Here is a 23,295-nt window from a genome sequence, read left to right as displayed (position 1 = left end):
GTTTATGATGCCTGTTCAGGATAGTTAGGCAAATTAATTAGTTCTAGGTCAATAGTGCAATATTTTCAACATTTCGATGCTTCTTTTTATTACTCTTTCTCTAGCGTGCTTTTTCCTCCAGTAGGATATTCAAATAACTTTTAAAGTCACGTGAAGAATCTGGATTCCCAGCAGCCACCTGCTTCAATGGTGCTGTGCTTTGTAGTTTGACAGCATGTCCTTTTAAATTACCTAGGTGGTTTTGGTTTTGGTTTTGTCTCTGAATTGATTTGGCTTTTTCCTCAGTCTTCAGACCTAAGGCAATAAGCATCAAAAGGCAATGAGGACTAGTTCCCTAGGAGCAATACCAGCCTATGGCTACTACATTGCTGGGAACAGTGCCATGGGAGGTGCTGTGGTTCAGATAAAGCAAAACTAGAGAGCCTGGCTGCTGTGGTGCAAGTATTTTTTTCCTTTCACAAGAGTAAGAACATTAAGCCCGGGTGTTCTGGCTATATTCCAGCCTGGGTAATTACATTCTGTCTGCCCTATATTTTCCTTGCAGCTGTAATTGTTCTTCAATTCCTGCTGTACTCGTTTTGACTCAGATAGAGTTAATTTTCTTCATAGTACCTGCTATGGTGCTGTTTTTTGGATTTGTGACCGAAACAGTTTTGATAACATAGGGATGTTTTAGTTATTGCTGAACAGTGCTTACACAGCATCAAGGCCTTTTCTGTTTCTTACCCTGCGAGCAAGTAGGCTGGGGGTGCAGAAGAAGTTGGGAGGGGACACAGCTGGGACAGCTGACCCCAACAGACCAAAGGGATATTCCATACCATATGACGTCACATTCAGCAATAAAGGCTGGGGGAAAGGAGGAGGAGGGGTGGAAGACATTCAGAGTTATGGCATTTGTCTTCCCAATTAACTATTATGCACGATGAAGCCCTGCTTTCCTGGAAATGGCTAAATGTCTGCCTACCAATGGGAAATAGTGAATTAATTCCTTATTTTACTTTGCTTGTGCACACAGCTGTTGCTTTACCTATGAAACTGTATTTATCTCAACCCATGAATTTTCTCACTTTAGGTTGGTAAGCTCCATTGATTGCAGCTTGCAGGGTCGGAATACCACAGCAAAAGTCACAATTCTGAATAAGTGAGGACGGTATGCATTCCACTGTCACTTACGAAGTTTCTGCTTGATTTGTAGTAAATGTTAGCTACAGGGGTTTTTGTGTTGGTTTTTTTTTTTTTTTCTCTCCCCTATGTGTGATCTTTATATAAGGAAGTCCCATTAAGCAGGGCTACAGAAAGCACAATAAAGATAAGAGCAGATATTGCCACTTCATGCAGCTTTATGAGAACAGCTGTCCTGTTAACATGACTTCGAATTTGAGGTTCGATTTATGTGAGACAAATCTACAAGGGAGGAAGTGAACTTCAGCAGCTGGAAATATATTTTGATTACACTCTGATTAATTTCCTGGGGAGAGGGTAAGACTATCATTTTGCAAAAATGTGCTAAAGTATTTTTTGTCCTCTTCTGAAGTTTTCAAAGCTGTATCCTTGCAAAGACATTGAAGTTGTCCATAATGAATTTTCAGTTTCAGTTTATTTTGGGACCTAACTCTAACCCCAAATGTGATACTTGCAGCCCACCAACAAAACATTTTATGAAAAGCCTGACTGTTCTGTTGGTGTTCTTTTCAAGGGGCCATGGGTACCTGATAAATGGGAGACCCCTTGCAAAAGCAGTTCTAAAATCAATTTTAGCTGGCAGAACAGGAGGGAGAGGAGAAAAGCAATTAAGCAGCTACAAGAGAATTGATTTTCACTGGGAGAATAAGCAGATATTATGTATTCATGTTTTGACTTGAGTTCTACTGATGATGGTGATTGTATGTTCCTATTAGCGCAGTGTCTCACATATTGCTAGCTGATTAATGTCTATACAATGTTATTAAAAAAGAATTTCATATGTCAAAAAAAACCCAAAACAAACCAAACACCATATGTGCACACATTCAGACATGTGTCCCAGTAAGAGTTAATGTTAAAAGCAGATTGGAAGCCAGCACTGTTTTTTTATGTGCTAAGAGAATCGATTTTTAAAAGTTTCTTCAATCTCACCCTATAATTTCCTGGTCACCACACACTCCAGTCCTGTAGCAGTGGCTTGAAATGCAGCAGCAGCAGCAATTTGGAAATCTCTCTTCCCCCTGCCACTTTGTCATCCTAACTCAAGAACAAGCTAGTGGTATAAAAAGAGCAATCAAGTGTCCAGTACAGATGTGTGAGTAATTCTTCCAAAGTGGCACCAGTATCTTATTCTAGGGCAAGAGTACTTCTGAATGAAATTTGCAGATGTGTGGGTCTGTGCCTGTGCACACTTTGTGGAACATGGACTGTCTGTCTGTCTGACAGCTATGCAGTGCAATTCTGACACACATAGCTGGTGCTAGGAAACAGACTATGCCCACATGGATCTCTGCATACCCTCCAGATGTGTGAGAAGTGCAGGGTGAAGGAAACTCTATCAACTTTCTCCCATAACTCAGAAATCTCATTCAAAAAGGGAGAGTTCTCAAATCCCAGCCAAGGCAGCTTGTTTGAGCAGAACTGACAAACATACCCAGGGGGCTCCAGTATTTGTCAGTCTGTTTTGGTACAGTGCTCATTGCTGAACTTGATAGGCTTTGCTAGTCTATGAGGAAAATGATGCAGTACACCTTAATATGTTACCTCTTGCCCTTCCTTCAATGAATGAAAGTATCTCTTTAGCACTCACCAGTCTTTGTGTTTCTTCTGCAGACTGTCTCGGGCAGAGGTGTAGTCTCATGATCTGGAGGAGGGCCTCTAACCTGCTTCCTCACAACCAAACAGTGGCTTCTCTTAATCCCTCCTTCATGGAGGCAGGTGTACCACATCTTTAGTTTTCTTGCCCTTGCCAGGGCAGTCAGTGCCACTCAGCAGCCATGTAGAAGCCTCATCCTCTTAATCCAGTAGGCTTCCGGAAAGAAATAAAGGTGTAAACCCCACCTTGTTTAAGCAGCCTTAAAATGCTTCCAGACTCATCCATAAGCCTTTTGAGTATGTCTTCTGACCTGCATTATGCAGCCATAGTGCAACTACATCAGCCTCACCCGCAATAGCCAAGCCACCTGTGTTAAAGAGTTCAAATAATTCGCCAGATTTCATGCGGGTATCACAGCAGTTGAATGTGTGGGGAAACCAATTGTCTTAAAGAATAAACAAGCCATGAAAATAGCTAGGGTAGGTTAAAACACTGAATCGTGACTATCATCATAAACAACCTAAGAGGAGCCAGCTCTTCCCAGACCCATTTCATCTTCCTCTCTTCACACACACATCAACTGGTACTAGCAGTCATGGTGTGGTTTTTTTACTGAGACAGTGCTGGTTGACATTCTCCTCTGTTGTTATTAACAATCTTACATTCATTTGATAATCTCTAAACTATGTTCCTACAATACCAAGGAAAATGACTAAATATTTATTAATTACCACACTCCCGATTGGCCTGCTTTCCTGGTCCTGTGAGCTATCCAGAACAGTCTTTACATGGGCAGCAGCCACAGATTACGTACCAGATATCTTAAAAGCCATGTGGAAGGAGATTCCAGGAGGTTGTCAGAGGTCGGGGGTGGCTTTCCAGCAGTCTCAGCTGTCCATTTCCACATGACTCTGGCTGGGTCTTAGGCAATCCAGTTAATACCTTGTTAGCTGACTTTTCCAGCAGCCAGATCAGCTAACAGCCCTGCTGCTGATCATGGGAAGTCCCTGTGGCATGGGACACACTAGGACTGCTCAATCTTGCTTGGCAGCTTGGCCATTTGATTACATTGCACTTAACGTAATTTCACCTTAAAACTCTATACTTACTCCTCTTCATAAACCACTAACCAATTTCAAACAGTAATGGACATTTATTCTAATTCTTGCCAGAGAAGCATCAGTGGGACACTAGCTGTAATACAAATTGGGTTTATTAGTGAGATATAAAACAGGCCAAGATTGTTAAAAGGGATTTGTGATTTCAAGTGCCTATCCTCAACAAGTCAGAAAAGGATTATTTTCAAGGAAATGCTGAGCAGCAGTGCTCTGAAAACCTATTTAGTCTCTCAAGTTGAGCACACAAAATTACTATGTTCTTTTGAAAAGGTTTCCCATGTTGTTTTAGAAAGAGCAAAAAAGGCTTGCAGTCTGTGTGACACATGGCTGTAGAGTATCCATTTATGTCTGTCTTGAAAAAGGACATTTGTTTGATGACTTTCAAAAGTTCAGATTCAAGGTAGTTGTTAGGAATTATTTGAGGAAGTCAGAGCACAACTTATGATAAGTTATTTATAGTAGGAAAATAGAAGTGTTTTCACTGTACTAAAGAGATTGCCAATGTGAAGATCATTTCTGGTTTGCTCTGATAAGAACATTTATTTTAAATGTCCTGTAGATGAGAGATATGATGAAACCTAAGCTGATAACATTAATTAGCTATTAATGTAAAGAAAAAGAATGCATAACTTGGACATGAAAATATGTTTGAGATTCCAAATGTTTTTCAAGTTTTGATGGGATGGCATAAAATTCTCACGAGACCGGTTTGTTTGAAGACTGATGACTAAGATAAAAATGAACAATGCGGTTCTGGTTTTGAAAGTCAAATAGTTTGGGATTGATCCTGTCTCTCAGACATATAAACATGGTATATCGTATACTGTAGTTGTTTGTACCCTTACCAGTGGGCAGGAATACACAAAAGTCTTGTAAACCCAAACTTGTAACTCCAAAAGATCTTGTAACTGCAATTACTTCCTTGGAAGGATGAGTGAAGGGAATGAGGGCAGCACAGCTCTTTCTGCTAATGCTTTCTTGCTTCATGTGGCAGCACAGAACAGATTCCAAGTGAACAATTATATTACATGTAATGTGTCTAGTTTCTGCTATCCAGTGACGTTTGGAGTTCAGAATAATTTTGGCTTTTTTAAATCTTCTTGTTTTGATGTTATCCTGCTTTTCTAGTGACTTTCCTCCATTCTCCCGCTCATTTCCATCTTCATCAGTCATAAAAGTAAGACTTGGCAAATGCATGTGCTCTCTGATAAGATTAAATAATGTTAAGCACCTGCTCCTCTTGATTATTGTCTGCAGGAGTTTATTACTACTTTCTAAAAAGACTGTTCAGCGTGTTTCTGATGGATGATGTCTAACGCCAGCTGTCAAGAAGTCTAGTCTCATAACATAATAATGATGAATAATATTCATGCTCCTCTAAAATCAAATAAATGAACCTTTTTCCTTGAGGCTAACCCGGAACCTAACTTTACTTTTGGTACGAAATAAGATCAGAAGGAGACCAAAGAAGTATTGTACTTCTCCTTTATGCTTTGGACAAGGATTTTTCGCAGAGCAAAAATACTAACTGAAATTCCACTTCAGTGTTGATAAGACTTTAGTGTTCATTGATTTCAGAGGTGGCAGCATTAGACAAAGAATACCATTCGAAGTGCATTAGTGGCTATAGTATTCCTGCCCTGTAGCTCTGCTGGGAATGCATGTTCTGCACAGAGACACAATTCACAGTCCTGAGGTGGATTTTGCCACTCTTATGAACTGTAGCTAGCAGCTGTCTTAATTTTACTTGTGGGCTTAGACTTATTAAGATGTCATTTAAGATAACATACCAGCTTTTGTACAGAAGGGCATGCTTTCCTACCTGCCAGCATTATTCTGTGGAAGATGTCTGTCAAGACATAGGTGATGGGAGTTTCTTCAACAGATGTAGCAGCAAGTCATCATCTCATTTGTAGTAGGTGTCAGTGAGGGAGCTCTTCAATTTTTAATGTTTTTATATTGCTAACTCTGAGCTCCGGACTTGAAGGTGAGGAAGGTGAGAGATACAGGTGTCCTGGAAACCTCTGCAAATATCAGCAGTTACTGGTAGGCAGTCAATATTTCTGCTCATGGTTTAGACTTCTTCTTGTGTAATAGACTATTTCAAGTGTCAAATAGGATTCATGATAGGAAAATCAAAGTACTATTTTCATTTATTTTCATATATATTTTTTTTGTAGAAAATATCCTGAGTTCACCCCAGATTAAGGAGTCATTTTGGATGACTGAAACCCTAAGTTTCATTAAAGAAACTATTTGATGAAAGAAATCACCGGGTTTTAGCGAAGGCTGCTGAATGACCCTCCCTAGGGAAAACTATCCTGAGGCTGGGTCCATCCAAGACCTCTGTCTGTGATAAGGAATGGCAGTCCCCACTAAGCCAGTTGGTGAATTTGCATTGTCCTGCTGCTTCCATTACCACTAAGCAATGCAGCTGCAATTTTGATACTCTGCTTTGTCTTCCTTTATTTTGCCACCATATAGACTGGCTGTCTTTAGTTAAGGAATTTGGAACTGGAGATATTTAGTTGTTAAAAAAAATTCTATTTCCCCTTCTCTAACATCAGCAGCTGCACACACAAATGCACTCATACATGCATGTGTGATGGAAAAACAAATGTGAGAAGATGGTAGTTTTAAAAAAAAACATTGTCAAGGTTGATAGTGTTTTTACTGGATGTCGAAAGTTTGTGAATTCTTCTCCAGGTGTCTCGGCACTTGGAGGCATGATATAAATAAGCTGGCAGGTAAGAAACATTTTAAACGAAATAAATGGCTGGAACTGCAGACTGCAAGAACAGTACCAGTAAAAAACAAGTAAGAAATGCTTATCTGAGGGCTGTAAGCAAAAGCACAGGAACATTAAAATACTTAGCATTACTGTAGTAAGAAAATATCATGTGGAGGAGGAGACGCAAAATCACAAGACATCGTAAGAAAGAGCAATTACACAGTCCTGACAGGCACTGTCATTTGAGACAATAGCAATCATAAGCTTCACGACTGAAGATGTTTTAATAATGTAAAGGTCATGTCAGTATTTGTGGTACATTGTGTATCACATTTATAAAGATGCCTTGGAAGCTGTCCTGACCATGGCACTTTGACAATATTCCTGAAACAAAAGAGAAATGCCCAAGAGCATGCAAGAACTTACCTATTCAGGAGGATGGTATCTTTCTGATTACACTGAGTACTGGAAATGACGCTTCTTGTCCAGAAGCGTTGCATGGCTTCACTGGAGAGATCATTCCCTAGTTAGCATCTCCTGGGAAAATGTAGAGGAATGCAATTAGATAACGCAAACAGGCTAGAGAAATACAGTTTCTAAGGGTGGCATCCTGCAGAACTGGTGAAGGCATTCTGATCTATGTTTGGTGAGATACATGAAATAATTTTCCACTAAAATAAATTCTAAATGCTGAAATCAAAATCAGAATTTTTCAAAGCTGTCTTAGAAGGCCAGATAGCCATCTACTATTCAAATCAATGTAATTTTTTTAAGCAGGTTATAACTTTCTCTCATGGAAGTTTTCACTGGAGTAGATCACACAGATAAGAAAGCTAGCAGTGCTTCACCCATCCCTTTGAATGTCCAATCAAGTGTCTACTAGTCAGTCTGTCATTTCAAATCCATTACAAAATCCCATTTTAAATCTAAATAGTAAGCTACTGCTCAATAATGTGGGCTGAATCCCTTTGACAAAGAAGACTATCTATGCTTTATTTCAAGCAAGGCAAGTTTGGCAATATTTTGCGTTCAAAAAGACACATTCCCTAAGCACACTGTTTTTGAGCTGTCAGTGTAAATGACTTTGTTTCTCTCCAGTCTCAAGAGATCCATACAAACAGAATGTGGATTTTGTACACACCAGCAAGGTGCCAAGACTGTCTGGAGTCAATGCTCATCATGGGCATTGAGGGTACTGAGTGTGAATCTATATGGGGCTTAGGCCAAGCTCTAAGATATGGAATGAGTAACAGCAGGTAGTATAATATAGAACTAGTGAAAATCCCACCTGCTCTGATTAGATGTTCCTCGCCATCTTTTTTTGATATTTAAAAGAAAGAAAAGTTTAGTGAATAATTTCTCTCAAGGTTATTATTGACGAAAGGGTACCTTTCACTCCAGGTACATAAGACTTACAATAAGAGGATTGGTTTTCTATACATTACTAGGAATGGAAATGCAGTTCTAAGCTCTAGGGAGTGAGATATTAGAAATCCTATTAGAAATCCTATGGTTAAGCATTAAACAGCAATCCCATGGTATCATTAAACAGCCAGCTGATACAAAGTCACTCAGAAAACTTCAGTGGTAAACCTGTCTCCACGCAACTGAAACAATCAATCAGGAACAAATTGGGCAGCTACAACAATTTAAGCTCTGCAGTCTGAAAAGAAAAGAAGGTGGAGTTCCTCACAGCATATCAGACACAGTGATGCATGTTCACCAGAGAGAGAAGAAAAAGCTACTTTAATGTTATTCTTGTGAATCACTTCATATGGTTGGTTACCATCTGCAAAAGGAGAACCAAGGTCCTCTGCCAGTGGAAATGGATGCAGAAATTTGGCAGAATTTGGCTTAGAGATGGAACTAGTTTTCCCACAGAAAGGTTGGTTCTGAGTCTGTGTCCTTCTAACATAAATAACAGAATATTCTTTAATCAGATAGATAAGATTCTTCCTCTGCCTGCTCCCCCCCCCCCCGATTTTCCAACATCAAAGCAGCCAAGCCCACTCTGTTTCAGGACATAGACATGATTTTAATATCTACTATCAGCTGAAAAATGTCTAGTCTTAATTTTCTGCTGGCCTTTATATGAGAGAAAACTCTGTTGTAGATTGGTAATGCTTTTTCAATAGAACCAATAACCCTCTTCAGAGCTCATTTTCTTTTCCAAATCTAGCCTCTTGTTGTCAGTATTGTCCTGTGGTTCTTCAGGAAAATGTATACTTACATTTTTATATGAAAAAAACCTGATTATCTTGCAATTTTCTTAGACTGTCAGCATTTACAGATAATGAATAACTTGCTGCCTACATAAGGTTAATATTAGAATTATTTGATGCTGTATGGAATGAGCAGGAGGAGGTGATTGAACTAGAGTTATTCATCTGTTGATTTTGTCTCTGATGACTTCTCTGGAATGTCTATGACACCCTAACTGAGGGTCCATAGAGGGAAATAGCCCAAAACTTAGGACCAAAAGCTTCAGTGAGAGCATAGGCTTGGCTGTGAGGTCCCTTCTTTCAGCAGTCAAGGCTGCTTTGCATTTAATATTTCCACACAACCTCTGGCTGTTTGTTTGGGTGAGTAACAGGGCTGCTATCAGCTCTGGCTCTCCTTGCACCTCATGTCATTATGGAGAGTTGAGTGGGATAATAGTAAGAAGGCAGTTGGATTATAGTTCTCCCTGTTCATCCAGACCAGCTGGTTTGGGGAGAAAAGGATAATATAGGAAGGGATATGATGATTTATTCTGTGCAACAGGTATCTAGTCTTAGCTGGGAGTCTCTTGTGCTGCTTCTGGGCAGGTCTGCCTCTCACAACAGGCTCTAGCTACCAGGATGATTAAGTACAGCAGCTCCTTGGAATTTGGTTATAGGCAGTATTAAAATTTAACAGAATACTTAACTTTGATCCAGTCCTGCAACGTTTTATGTAGGAGACTCAATTTCACCAAAGAGGCTTGTCTCTGTCTCAGGTGGAGAGCAACAGTGTGGAAGGGTTTGATATCTGGATATGAGAGGTGACTGCTGCTAGTGCAGGAGCGAAAAACAAAGTCAGGAAGAACAAACAGAGATCCCCTGCCGTGTTTATGTAGAAGCCCAGGAAAAAATGAATGTAGACGTTTTTAAAGTGTAGAGGGCCCCATCAGAAACTGGGAAGTGCCCTGTGTACTTTTTTTCTTTTTTAATGTTTAGTCACAAAATTTTAAATGCTAGAAGAACTGTCCAAAAAGGATGCCCTTCACCTTTGGGAGCACGCAAATGACAGATGAGGAAAGCCAATGTCTATTTGCACGTAGTACATAGCAACATATCCCGATAAAATAGCCTTGTGCTAGAAGTACCCAGTCACTCATGCAGGATACTTCTAAGAAAAACTGAAAAGATTTCCCTGAGATATACTGCAGCACAATCATTCTCTGATCACAGCTGGTGACTTGATTGTGCTCAAAGATATGTGGCTCTTTAATTCAGCTAGAGATGGTTCCATTGTTGACAAATTAAAAATTGCCAGTTGACTCTTATAATACCATTTGTCTCAGCCATGTCCTGTGGCTGTGACTGCCATAGGATCTTAAGCTCTATGCAATGCCTCTGCTGTATCTGTTTTTATTCTTCTTTCTGATCCATTTCCAGCCTGTTTAAGCTTTTCCCAAATGAAAGCTATCATCACATTTTACCAATGTTTATGTATTATTTTGGAACACTGATAATTTTTGCTAAATTGAATTGTTATACAGAATATGAAAGTCTGTGCCTGCTGAAAAAGATAGTTTGACAAAACCAGCCCACTTTTCTTGAATGATGTTCTGATGAAAGAAGTACTAACACTGTTGAAATGTCATTTTCTTACAGAAATATCCTATTATTACTATTTATTGTAGCAGAAGAGGCCTATACATATGAATAAGGCAAGGCATGCTGGGAGACTTAATATCTTTTATTAGACCAGATGATGCATTTGGAAGGGAGTCAAAGACTGTTTCTGTTTCAGACCTGAAGCAGGAGCTGCATGCCCCAAAACCTGACTTCTTTACCAATAATAGCAGCTGGTATAAAAAAATTTATTGCCGTTTCCTCCAAAGCTTGCCTAGATTTTTATTTCACAGTTTGCAATGACTTGCTGCTTTGAATTTTTACTATTTTTTCATTGAATTAGAAGAGAATAGGCATTTTTAAAAAGCCAAATTCAGAATATGGTTTTCAAAACTTGAGGATTTTTTTTCCATTTAGGAATATAGCTGAAATTTTGAAATCTCATTATCCTTCAGAGCAGAGAATCTAAATCCTGCTCCTTTCACCTCATTACCTGATTTCTTAGTGGGAGAATCTCTAAGACTGTCTTTGATCTATCTTTACTGGAAACTAGGTCTACACTAACAGTCCAGGCTATAGATCACAGTATTAGCTCTGTTAATAGAGCTGAGTCAAATAGCATGGAGATGGGATGACCCCCCATGGGAAGGAATGTTCTTACTCAGGGTGATCAGAGTGGCCCCAGAGGAGCGCTAGGAAAAGCAAAGTGGACAGATAGGCCATGCAATATGTCTTCTCCCAAGGCACCAGGTAAGACCTTTGAACATAGAGACCCAAGTTCATCCATAATGTTGTTTCCGTATCGGTGGTGTTACACAAAGTCAGTCTGACCCTTTGATGGAGAGTATGAAAATGGAAGAAAGTTGGAGAAGCTTTTAAAAAAGAGCACCTGGCAGACCTGTTTGTTTAGTTCAGTAATGCTTTCTTAAAGTTGCCACTTAATGAGAGAGTTTGCTGACATGTCGTTGTGTAATGGAGTTGTAATGCACTAGTGGGAGGCTGTGTTTGAAATAGCAAGATGCTGCATGGTAATGAAAGGATGCTTTTGCCATGGTAGGGGACTGTTTATGTAGTGGTGGGATGAGAGAGACCCTATTTGCTTAATGGTAGGGTGCTGCTTGTGTAGTGATACAACAGCTTTGCCGATGGAGGAGATCGCAGAGCGCCGGCAAGATTTGAGAAGCGCCAGCAAGATTTGAGAAGCACTGGCAAGATTTGAGAAACGCCAGCTGCCAAGTGACTTTGTTTTTCTTCTCATTCTTTTCACTGAGGCATGGAGAGAGATAGCCTAACCTTTTGTTCCCATTGCATTTTTTACATTTTATGTTGTTTTGTATTACGTTTAACAAACTACTGACATCTGGAGTCACAGCAGTCCTTGGCCCTGAAGCACTGTTTCCATTACAACTTAGACCCCCCTCTTTGCCTTTTTATTTGCACAATAATACAACACCCTAATTCTGCATCCCTCTGTGCAATAGCTTAGTCTCATGAAACCACAATCATTTTATGTTCTACCGTCCTCCAGTCCTTTAATTTATTTTGCCATTTGCATAATGGATTGACAATGCCTTACTGTTATCAACTAGTTTCTGTCTTTTCAAGAACTTAATTTAGAAATTACTGCAATGTATACGACTGGATAGATGAAAACCCCAAGGAAGAGGCTATTTTGCCTATTTTGCCTGTTTTGGTGCAGTTGCATCCCATTCCTTAGGCTTGATCCAGCTAAATTTTGTGACCCTGTGTTGTACAGATTGGGAAACTGAGGCACTGAGGAATTAAAAAGACATCGCAAAGTCTACAGCAGAGTCCTTGTCTCTTAGTTCTGGTTCACATTCTTAGCCTTACAGTCATTTCTCCTTTCCCAGGGACATTAGGTCACATTTGAGTTCTGCTTTGACAGCAATGGTAGAATCAGCATATCCTTACATGAGTTCTCCAGCAAATTTAATATCAACCCTTTCTTGTTACATATTTTCAGTATTTTTAAATAATATAAAATGTAAAGAACTTTTAATTACCATTTTAAAATAACCTCTTCATTTTAGATCTATGTCTTAGGATTTTTAAGTAGCAAAAAATTAGGCTTAAGGAGTCAGCAAACTATGAATTTGCACAGGCTAAAGTAATTAAGTAAGTCATCGCAAACCTAAAGACCAGATCCTGGAAAGAAATTTGCTGAGGAGGAGCTGGACTTGTAGAAGTTTAAGCACCTGTATGGGAGGGCAGCCCTTCTGGGCACAGCTGGGAAGGCAGCAGAAGGAGCTGTCTGTCTGTCACGAAGCATAAGGCCCGGCTGTGTCACATATTCTGTACAGGGTCAGCTCTACGTTAACCTGTGCTGGCTGCTAAACTGTCAGGGAAATGACAACAGCCAGTGGTTGCCAGGATATGTGTACCGTGCAGGGATTACTGTGTACCAGAGAGCTCCTTACCCAGGAAGGCCGGATCCTCTGGGTGTACGTGTGCTCTGCTCTAACGCATAGCCCCATGCATATCTGTGGATCTGAATCCAAAGGTCCAGGAAAAGACTGCTTTTTGTGCGTGAAACAAAAGTCTTCCTTCATTTCCTTCGGAACCCTCAGAGTGTCAAAATAGATGATTCGAAGAATTGGAAAGTGAGTAAAGCAGTTCTGTTAAATGAGAAGATGTGAAATTCTGATTCCTCAGGTTATGTTGTCCTCTTCCTTGAAATAGTGTGATACAGAGAAGGATTTGGCCATTAGTATGAAGGGACTGAATTAGTCCTACTCATTAATTCCTCTGGAAGCAGTAAGTCTCTGTACCCTTGACATTGGCATAGACTAATGCATGACATCTTCATCCCTTGCAGATAATGTTAGAGTCAGATTTTAATAATAAATTCAGCATTTTGACTTCCCTCAACTTTAACAGCAGGAGCTTCGTGGAACTAGCGAATACACACAGGCTTTACAACCCAAGGTAAATCACATTTATTCTAAATGCAGGTCAGAAATGCAGAGGTTAGAAAATATAATTCTCCCAGATTGGAACTGGAGACAGAGTCAGCTAGAGTAAGCTAGGGCAGATGACAGCAAAGATCAAATATATGTCAAAGTAGTGCACTCAGCACGTAGGTCTTGTATCCAGCTAGTAGCACTGAAGATACAGATCTCTTCAAAGGATAAACACAACTAATGAAATCTCACTGTTTCTTTCTTTTTCTGCTTCTTTTTTTCCCTACAGCTGCATTTAGTGAATAGTTCTGAATACATTTTTGCCACTTGTGATATGCTCCCCCAAATAGAATCATAGAATGATAGAATCATTAAGGTTGGAAAAGACCCTTAAGATCACTGAGTCCAACTGTTAACCTAACACTGCCAAGTCCACAACTAAACCATGTCCTTAAGCACCACACCTACGTGTCTTTGAAATACCTCCAGGGATGGGGACTCAACCACTTCCCTGGGCAGCCTGTTCCAATGCTTGATAACCCTTTCAGTGAAGACGCTTTTCCTAATATCCAGTCTAAACCTCCCCTGGCGCAACTTGAGGCCATTTACTCTTGTCCTATCACTTGTTACCTGGGAGAAGAGACCCAACACCCACCTCACTACAACCTCCTTTCAGGTTGTCGTAGAGAGCAATAAGGTTTTCCCTAAGCTTTATTTTCTCCAGACAAAACAACACCAGTTCCCTCAGCTGCTCCTCATAAGACTTGTGCTCTCGACCCTTCACCACCTTCATTGCCCTTCTTTGGACACGCTCCAGCACCTCGATATCCTTCTTGTAGTGAGGGGCCCAAAATTGAACACATTCACACACAACTGAACACAGTATTTGAGGTGTGGCCTCACCAGTGCCGAGTACAGGGGGGCAATCACTTCCCTAGTCCTGCTGGCCACACTATTTCTGATACAAGCGAGGATGCTGTTGGCCTTCTTGGACACCTGGGCACACTGCCAGCTTATATTCAGCTGGCTGTCGACCAATACCCACAGGTCCTCCTCCACCAGGCAGCCCTCCAGCCACTCTTCCCCAAGCCTGTATCATTGCTTGGGGTTGTTGTGACCCAAGTGCAGGACCCGGCACTGAGCCTTGTTGAACCTCATACAATTGGCCTCAGTCCATCAATCCAGCCTGTCCAGATCCCTTTGTAGAGCCTTCCCACCCTCCAGCAGATCAACATTCCCGCCCAACTTAGTGTCATCTGCAAACTTACTGAGGGTGCACTCGATCCCCTCGTGCAGATCATTGATAAAGATATTAAACAGAGCTGGCCCCAATACTGAGCCTTGGGGAACACCACTTGTGAACGGCCACCAGCTGGATTTAACCCCGTTCACCACAACTCTTTGGGCTTGGCCATCCAGCCAGCTTTTTACCCAGTGAAGAGTATGCCTGTCCAAGCCATGAGCAGCCAGTTTCTCCAGGAGAATGCTGTGGGAAATGGTTTCAAAGGCTTTACTAAAGCATGTGTACTTCCAAAATCTCTCACAGTTTTCTAGAGGCAGCTTTATTTTATGGTAAATTCATCCTCTCCACTACTGCTATCAAATATTACTCCTGGTAGCTTTGATATTTACTCACTGTGAACAGGCACAAGTGACTGCAAAAAAGAAAAAAAAAAATTTACCAAAATATTTTCATGTGTTGTGTCAGGAAGCACAAATGATACCGTGCAACTACAACAGTGATGCTGGCAGTTTGACCATGGCCTATTTCAGGTGAATTTTTTTTTTAATCTAGCAGACCAGGACATAATAAGAATCAACTCATGAAATGTAAAATTGCATATGAGATTATCATAATGGTCACTCTGGTCCTATAAATTTAATAGAATTTTCTGACCAATGACAAGAACATAATTCAATGCAGCAGGATTCTCACATTTGATTGGTGGAATGAAAGATGTAAAGAGACATACGGACCTCAGTGTCTAAGAAACTCTGCTCTTCCACGCCTATTCCATAGGAAAACAGGGAGAGTAAAAGACTTCTTATTTAACTAAATTTTCAAAATAGGTCATAACTTTTGAGGCTTGTCATATTTCATTTTTGTTAGTAGAGGAATACCTATAAATAGAAACTATATTATGTTTCATTGCATTTCTTTTATATTGGTTTTTGGGCTTTTACCATTCTTTTTCTGTTTGGAAAAGTCACCATATTTTCCCTCCCTAATGAAATTCAGGTGAGCAAAGAGCAGTTCATTATTGTTTGGCAGATAAATCGCTGCCCTTTTTTCAAATATGCTAAGGTTTTATGTGCAGAATTTCACTCCCAAATTGGTAGTGACAGAAATTAAACCATAAATGCAGTTGAAAACACTCTTTGCCAACAAAGCGAATATATTGTAGTCTCAGTCCATTTTTGTGCCTGTTGGTTATGATCTGTTCACAACACAGATTTGCCAGACAGATGTACCCACTCTCACATCTAATCAGTTGTGTGTGCAGAAACAAACAAAAAACCCCTAACGAAACAAAAAAAAAGCAAGGCTGGAGTAGTGTTCCTAACTTTACTAACTAAAACAACAACTGTAAAGCAAAATTTTCCCTAATCATGTCATTATAATTTGTAATTATTCTGAAATTGCATCTTACAACGATCATCTTTGGTCTGAGGTAGCAATCTTTCCTGGTTTTGTAGGCTGATGAGCTACAAGCATTTTTTCTGAAATAATGACAGATGGCAAACAAATGAGGGATAAACTAACCTGCTAGATAATATGACATGAAATTTAGCATTTAAATTCCCATCTGGAATGCCTTTACACTCAAATAGTCTTCCGGGGTTTGGGTGTGGATTTACTCAAAGTACTGCACATTTCTGAGTCTGTAATGTAATTTCAAGTCCCTGGCAATAGGCTGAGGCACACACATGGCTGCTCAACTGATATCAAAACCTCAGGGACCACAGAAGGTAGCAATTACATACCCTCACAGGGTGCTTCTTGCTTGGGGGTTTTAGACATTATTATTGCAGAAAGCTGCAACGCTCACTGCTTAACAGCCGTTTCCTGAAAGCTATCAGCACTGATACTGTTATCATATTCTGATTTCAGTGCTCCCTGAAATTTTGTGACTTACTGTTCTGTTTTCCTTTACTGTAAGCAATTTAGATACACTTTAAAATAGCAAAAATCCTAGTTACTCTTCTCATAAATCCATTATCCTCTATGCTAATCCAATCAACATGTATATTGACATATGCACTTTGCTCCAAATGGCTTAATGGAAATCATAAATAAATAGTCAACACGTCAACTGCTTAGTGATTGTGGAATATACCAATGGTAACATGCCAAAAAAAAAACCCAACAAACCACTTTTTAAAGGAAATGCAAAGTATTTATAAATACAGTGATGCAAAGTATTATCATTTGACAACCTCTTGTTATCACTACTAATATCCAGGGCTTTGTTTCTGTAGATTTCAAATTTTGAATAATGTTTTGTCTATCAAAATTATATTTCGTATGTGCATTACTTTCCTTTTGGTAATGCAGTATGTTCAGACTTCTTCCTCCTATTTTTTCATAACACTGGTAGCATTCCCTAAGCTATATGCTGGCATCAGGACTGACTATTTGGAATAAATCCCAGTACACTGTATTTAACATGCACACATGTGGCAGGGACACTCATATGCATGGAGCACATCTCACTAATGCCTAGGTTAGCCAGATGTTTCTATATTGAAATAACAAACAGTAAGCATAGTAGACTAAAATCCATTTAGCATTATCCACTAGCAAAACTCCAAAATCCACTAACACTTAGCTTAAAAAAAGTGGTTTAATACCTGATTTGTTTTAATTAGGTTGGACTTGGCATTGTGTTTATGTTTCGGATTTACTGTGGGAGATATTTGCACTGTGTCCAAGGGGTTGCTTTTTATATTGTCATATTTTGAACAGAAAAGTAAAAATTATTAAATATCAGCTCAAACATGTCTGTTAAGAACATTGTATTTACATAAAATTATAAACCCACAAAGTTCTTCAGGATCAATTCTTTTAGCTTTTGAAATGTAATTTAGTAATTGGCTTAATATCTTAAGATTTTACCATTAGTATCACATGATCAGTCAGCACTATATATATAGATATAAAAGTGACACTCTTAATGGCATGTTTTTGACATAGCTGTGCCTTCATTTAGGTATTTTGCATACATGTTTTCATCATACTTGGAGATTTTTGAAGGTGTGTGTGATTGCTAGGCTCTCCTTAGTGTTCCTGCAGCAGTTACTGATAGGAATATTTTCACTGTAGTCAATGATTTGCCAAGGAAAGATAAGAGCACACATCTAAGAGCCTGAGACTGGAATTCCTGTATCATACATGATTGTCCCTAAAAAGAGACAACAATTTACATGCATCCCTTGCTTAATTCGAGGACTAGTGAAAGGTGTCAGACTTCCAGCTCCTGATTCTGATGTCTGTTTTTCACTAGTTTAAGGCTGTCTCAAATTATTCTGTTTATATTTTTTTCTTATTTTACCTCCCCCCCCCAAACTCCTTTCCCTCGGATGCTGTTTCCCACACAGCAGCTGGTGAAGGACACAGCTGTATTGTCTTTATGAGGACAGAAAATTCCCTAGGGGCAAATAGTTCCCACATTGACTATGAAGGCAAAGTCTTATCTTTAGGCTTCCTATAATGTGTCTAATTTGTAGATAAATAAATGAACAGAATATCATAGAATCATAGAATCATAGACTGGCTTGGGCTGGAAGGGACCTTAAAGATCATCTAACTTCAACCCCCCTGCCATGGGCAGGCACACCACCCACTAGACCAGGTTGCTCAGGGCCCCATCCAACCTGGCCTTGAACACTGCCAGGGATGGGGTGTCCACAACTTCTCTGAGCAACCTGTTCCAGTGCCTCACCACCCTCTGAGTAAAGAATTTTTTCCTAACATCTAACCTAAATCTCCCCTCTTTCAGTTTGAAACTGTTCACCCTTGTCCTGTCGCTATCTGCCCTTGTAAAGAGTCTCTCCCCCTCTTTTATATAAGCCCCCTTTAAGTATTGGAAGGCCACTATAAGGTCTCCCCAGAGCCTTCTCTTCTCCAGGCTGAACAATCCCAACTCTCTCATCCTGTCTTCATAGCAGAGGTGCTCCAGCCCTCTGATCATCTTTGTGGCCCTCCTCTGGATCCGTTCTAAAAGGTCCACATCTTTCTTGTGCTGAGGGCTCCAGAGCTGGTTGCTGGTTGCAGTACTCTAGGTGGGGTCTCATAAGGCCAGAGTAGAGGGGCAGATTCACCTCCCTCGACCTGCTGGCCATGCTTCTTTTGATGCAGCCCAGGATACGGTTGGCTTTCTGGGCTGCTAGTGCACATCACTGGCTCATGTCCAGCTTTTCATCCACCAGGACCCCTAAGTCCTTCTCTGCGTGGCTGCTCTCAATGAGTTCTTCTCCCAGTCTGTACTCATGTCTGGGATTGTCTCAGCCCAGGTGCAGGACCTTACACTTGGCCTTATTGAACCTCATTCGGTTCATATGGGCCCACTTGTCAAGCTTGTCCAGGTCCCCCAGATGGCATCCTGTCCTTCAGGTGTGTCAGCTGCACCACTCAGCTTCGTGTCATCCACAAACTTGCTGAGGGTGCACTCAATCCCACTGTCTATGTCATTGATAAAGATATTGAAAAGGACCAGTCCCAAGACAGAGCCCTGAGGGACACCACTCGTCACCGGTCTCCACCTGGACATAGAGCCATTGACCACAACTCTCTGGATGTATCCATCCAGCCAATTTCTTATCCATCGAATAGTCCACCCTTCGAATCCATATCTCTCTAATTTAGAAATAAGGATGTTTGTGTGGGACTGTGTCAAAGGCTTTACAGAAGTCTAGGTAGATGACATCGATCGGCCTTCCCTTATCGACTGTTGCAGTCACTCCATCATAGAAGGGCACCAGATAGGTCAGGCACAATTTGCCCTTAGTGAATCCATGTTGGCTTACTCGGATCACCTGCTTGTTTTGCATGTGCCTTAACATTGCTTCCATGAGGATCAGTTCCATGATCTTCCCAGGCACAGAGGTGAGGCTCACCAGTCTGTAATTCCCAGGTCCTCCTTCCTACCCTTTTTAAAAATAGGGGTGATGTTACCCTTTTTCCAGTCACCGGGGACCTCACCTGACCGCCATGACTTTTCAAATATGATAGAGGGTGGTCTTGCAACTACATCGGCCAGTTCCCTTAGGACCCTGGGATGTATGTCATCAGGTCCCATAGACTTCTGTTTGTTTAGTTTTATCAGGTGGTCTTGAACTTGCTCTTTGCTTACAGTGGGAGGGCCTTCGCTCCCCCAGCCCTCTCCTAGAGGTTCTGGTACTTGGTAGGTGCAGGAAGCCTGGCTGCCAGTGAAGACTGAGACAAAGAACTCGTTGAGCACCTCAGCCTTCTCCATATCTGTTGTCATCAGTTCCCCATTCATGTTTATCAGAGGGAGGACACTGTCTTTTGCCTTTCTTTTCTGACTAATGTACTTATAGAACCCCTTCTTATTATTCTTCACATTCCTTGCCAATTTCTGTTCCATCTGTGCCTTGGCCTTCCTGATCCCAGCCCTACATGTCCTAGCCATTTCACTGTACTCTCCCCAGGCTACGTGCCTCTGCTTCCACTGACCGTGCATTTCCTTCTTACGCCTTAGATTGAGGAGGAGGTCCTTGCTCAGCCACACTGGTTCCCTTCTTGCCCTGCCTGATTTCTTACACAGGGAGATGGAGAGCTCTTGCACTCTAAGAAAAGTGTCCTTAAAGAGTTGCCAGCTCAGTTCCATTCTTCTGTCCTTAAGGACAGTTTCCCAGGGGATCTCATCCACTAAATCTTTGAACAGCTGAAAGTTTGCTTTTCTGAATTTCAGGGTCCTGACTTTGCTCTTTGCCAGGCCTATGTTTCTTGAGATCACAAACTGAACCAGGGTGTGGTTGCTACAGCCTAAACTGCCTCCAATCTTCACCTCTTTAATGAGTTCCTCTGCATTGGTGAGCATCAGGTCCAGCAATGCTTCTTCTCTGGTTGGTTTGTCTAATATACTGTTGCTGTCTGCAGAAAAATGTTTTAGTAAAGAATAAATAAAATTGGGATGACAGAGATGGTATACTTGGGTACTAATGGAACACTCATTCCCACTACGGAGCCCAAACAAGTGAGGAATACAGTTCCTACAGTGTGAGGAGTCATGGCCATGTGTTGCATGTGCGGCCAGTGGTCAGCAGCTGCTCTGAGTTCTGCAGGGGTTCTGCCATTAGTCAACTGAGAGGCTTCAACAAACCAGTCAGTATGGTTGTGACCCAGTTTTCAGAGTTGTGAAATGGAGGTTTAATACCTGTTCACCTGCCTCATAGGGAAATTAGAGGATTCCTCAGTTTCCAGGAGTGCTTTAAGATGTAAGGCATGCTACGAAGTATTAATTCTTGTAAGTGGGAATTAATACAATGATCACTTTCTAGAGTCAGCTCCACTAACATTATCAGGTTACTATGCTGGTGCAAAACAACCTGCTAAACAGCCTGCCCCAGTTATCTCTGAGACAAAACTCTGCTGTCATTTTTTATAGAGCTCCTATGAAGAATGACTCTGAGTCAGTTCATTGCTAGGTTCAACAGTGTGCTTGAAACCACTCTAACACACTGCTTAATGCCTGCTGAGTTTTGAGAGCCCTTGTTTGTTCTCATGAGGGATAAATGTGATTTTTATATCCATTCAAGAGCATAATTTGTGAATATCAAAGCAGTGCTAACTACTATGATTTAGATTCTCCCCTAGTTAAATCCACTGACTTCAAGGAAACTGTGTCAAGTTACAGCAGATGAACTCTCTGCTCTGTTTAATCAGAAGCTTTCTGAGAAATTGTTACTTAAGGTGAACATCTCTGTATGCAGAGAGACAGTAGAAAGCCTATCCACAACTTTAATTAGACGCTGGATGTCCAAGCATTGTATTCTTCTCTTGTACCTAGGACCTGAATTGCTTTCCAGCTCTCTCTCCCTGTTCGAAGGGAAAGACTTTTCCTCCTAAAAATGAACCAAATGGTGCAAGCAGGGCACTGACACTGACTTGTCACTGGGGTAGTCAACAAGTCCCCTCATCTACCTGCTTTGTTTCCTTTCCCTTATTATAACAGGAGTTATAATAATAGAGGAGTTATAACTGTTAGTTAATCCAGAGATTTGGAAGAATGTTGCAGGAATATAGCAAGAATATTGCAAACAGCTACTTAAAACACATTCTGTGCTTAAATCTAAATAATGGTGATTAACTATTGCTGTACTATGAAGAGTAGATGTAATGCTAGCTGTTTACATAATGCTATGTTCAGCTCTTTCAGTGGGTTTCAGAAGGACCTAAAAGTTAAATAAGACACATTTTCATTTAAATCACAAATTTATCCAAGTCCACCATAGGAATAAAGCTTATATGAATTTAAAATCAGAGACTTGATGGTTGGTTTCTTTATAGATGCAAGTGAAGCTTCATTTATTGTGTAAGTGGTAAGACTGCAAGACAATGTGACCTCCAAAATATGTAAATGAAAATGAAAAGTTAACACTTTGACAGAATAGTAAAGTTTCTGTCTCTTGATTCTCAACAGAGTACAGTGCTTTTTCTACCCCTGAACAGCTGAGCCTGAAATGGGGTGGAGGACAAAGGGAACAGGACAAGTTTGGCAGTTAGCTTGATAGGACCAAAGATGCTACTACCCATCCCAGAGGCAAGAGTTGCCCAGGCAGCCAAGGGAAGTAGTGCTTCCTGTGAGACATGGTCACTTCAGGCCTTGCTTTCCTACCACAGCTATAAGCACTCTCTAGGAACAGAGAAGAAAGTAGATGTCCTCCTGTTTTTAGAGATACCTGTATTTTTTGAACTTGCAGTAGCAAGGCATTTCAAAGTCTAATTATGGAATGTAACAAAAAGGTACTCTTTTTAGTAACTTTTAAATCTGCTTTCTACTGTTTTCCTTGGTTGCCACTTGCTTACATTATGGGAATGCTTATTTGTTGTCTCTGTTGATCTCTACACCACCTGTGATTTTATTGATATATCATACTTCTCTTTTGTCTTTTTTCCAAGACTTTCCAAGTCCTTAGTCTATGACTTGTTCTTGCATGGAAGCTAAGCCATAGTTTTCATAGAATCATAGAATCTTTAAGGTTGGAAAAGACCCTTAAGATCATTGAGTCCAACCATTAACCTATCACTGCCAAGTCCACCACTAAACCATGTCCTCAAGCACCACGTCTATCCGTTCTTTAAATACCTCCAGGGATGGAGACTCAACCACTTCCCTGGGCAGCCTGTTCCAATGCCTGACCACCCTCTCAGTGAAGAAGTTTTTCTTAATATTTAACCTAAACTTCCCCTGGCACAGCTTGAGGCTGTTTCCTCTCGTCCTATCACTCATTACTAGGGAGAAGAGACCGACCCCCACCTCGCTACAACCTCCTTTCAGGTAGTTGGAGAGAGCAATAAGGTCTCCCCTCAGCCTCCTCTTCTCCAGCTAAACAACCCCAGCTCCCTCAGCCGCTCCTCATAAGACTTGTGCTCCAGACCCTTCACCAGCTTCGTTGCCCTTCTTTGGACACGCTCCCGCACCTCAATGTCCTTCTTGTAGTGAGGGGCCCAAAACTGAACACAGTACTCGAGGTGCGGCCTCACCAATGCCGAATACAGGGGCACTATCACCTCCCTGGTCCTGCTGGCCACACTATTCCTAATACAGGCCAGGATGCCATTGGCCCTCTTGGCCACCTGGGCACACTGCTGGCTCATGTTCAGGCAGCTGTCAGCCAACACCCCCAGGTCCTTTTCTGCCAGGCAGCTCTCCAGCCACTCCTCCCCTAGCCTGTAGCATTG

This window comes from Platalea leucorodia (assembly GCF_965183815.1).
Source record: "Platalea leucorodia genome assembly, chromosome: 9".
NCBI classification, from domain to species: domain Eukaryota; kingdom Metazoa; phylum Chordata; class Aves; order Pelecaniformes; family Threskiornithidae; genus Platalea; species Platalea leucorodia.
The sequence above is the reverse complement of the archived record's forward strand: the minus strand, read 5'-3'. Positions refer to the sequence as shown.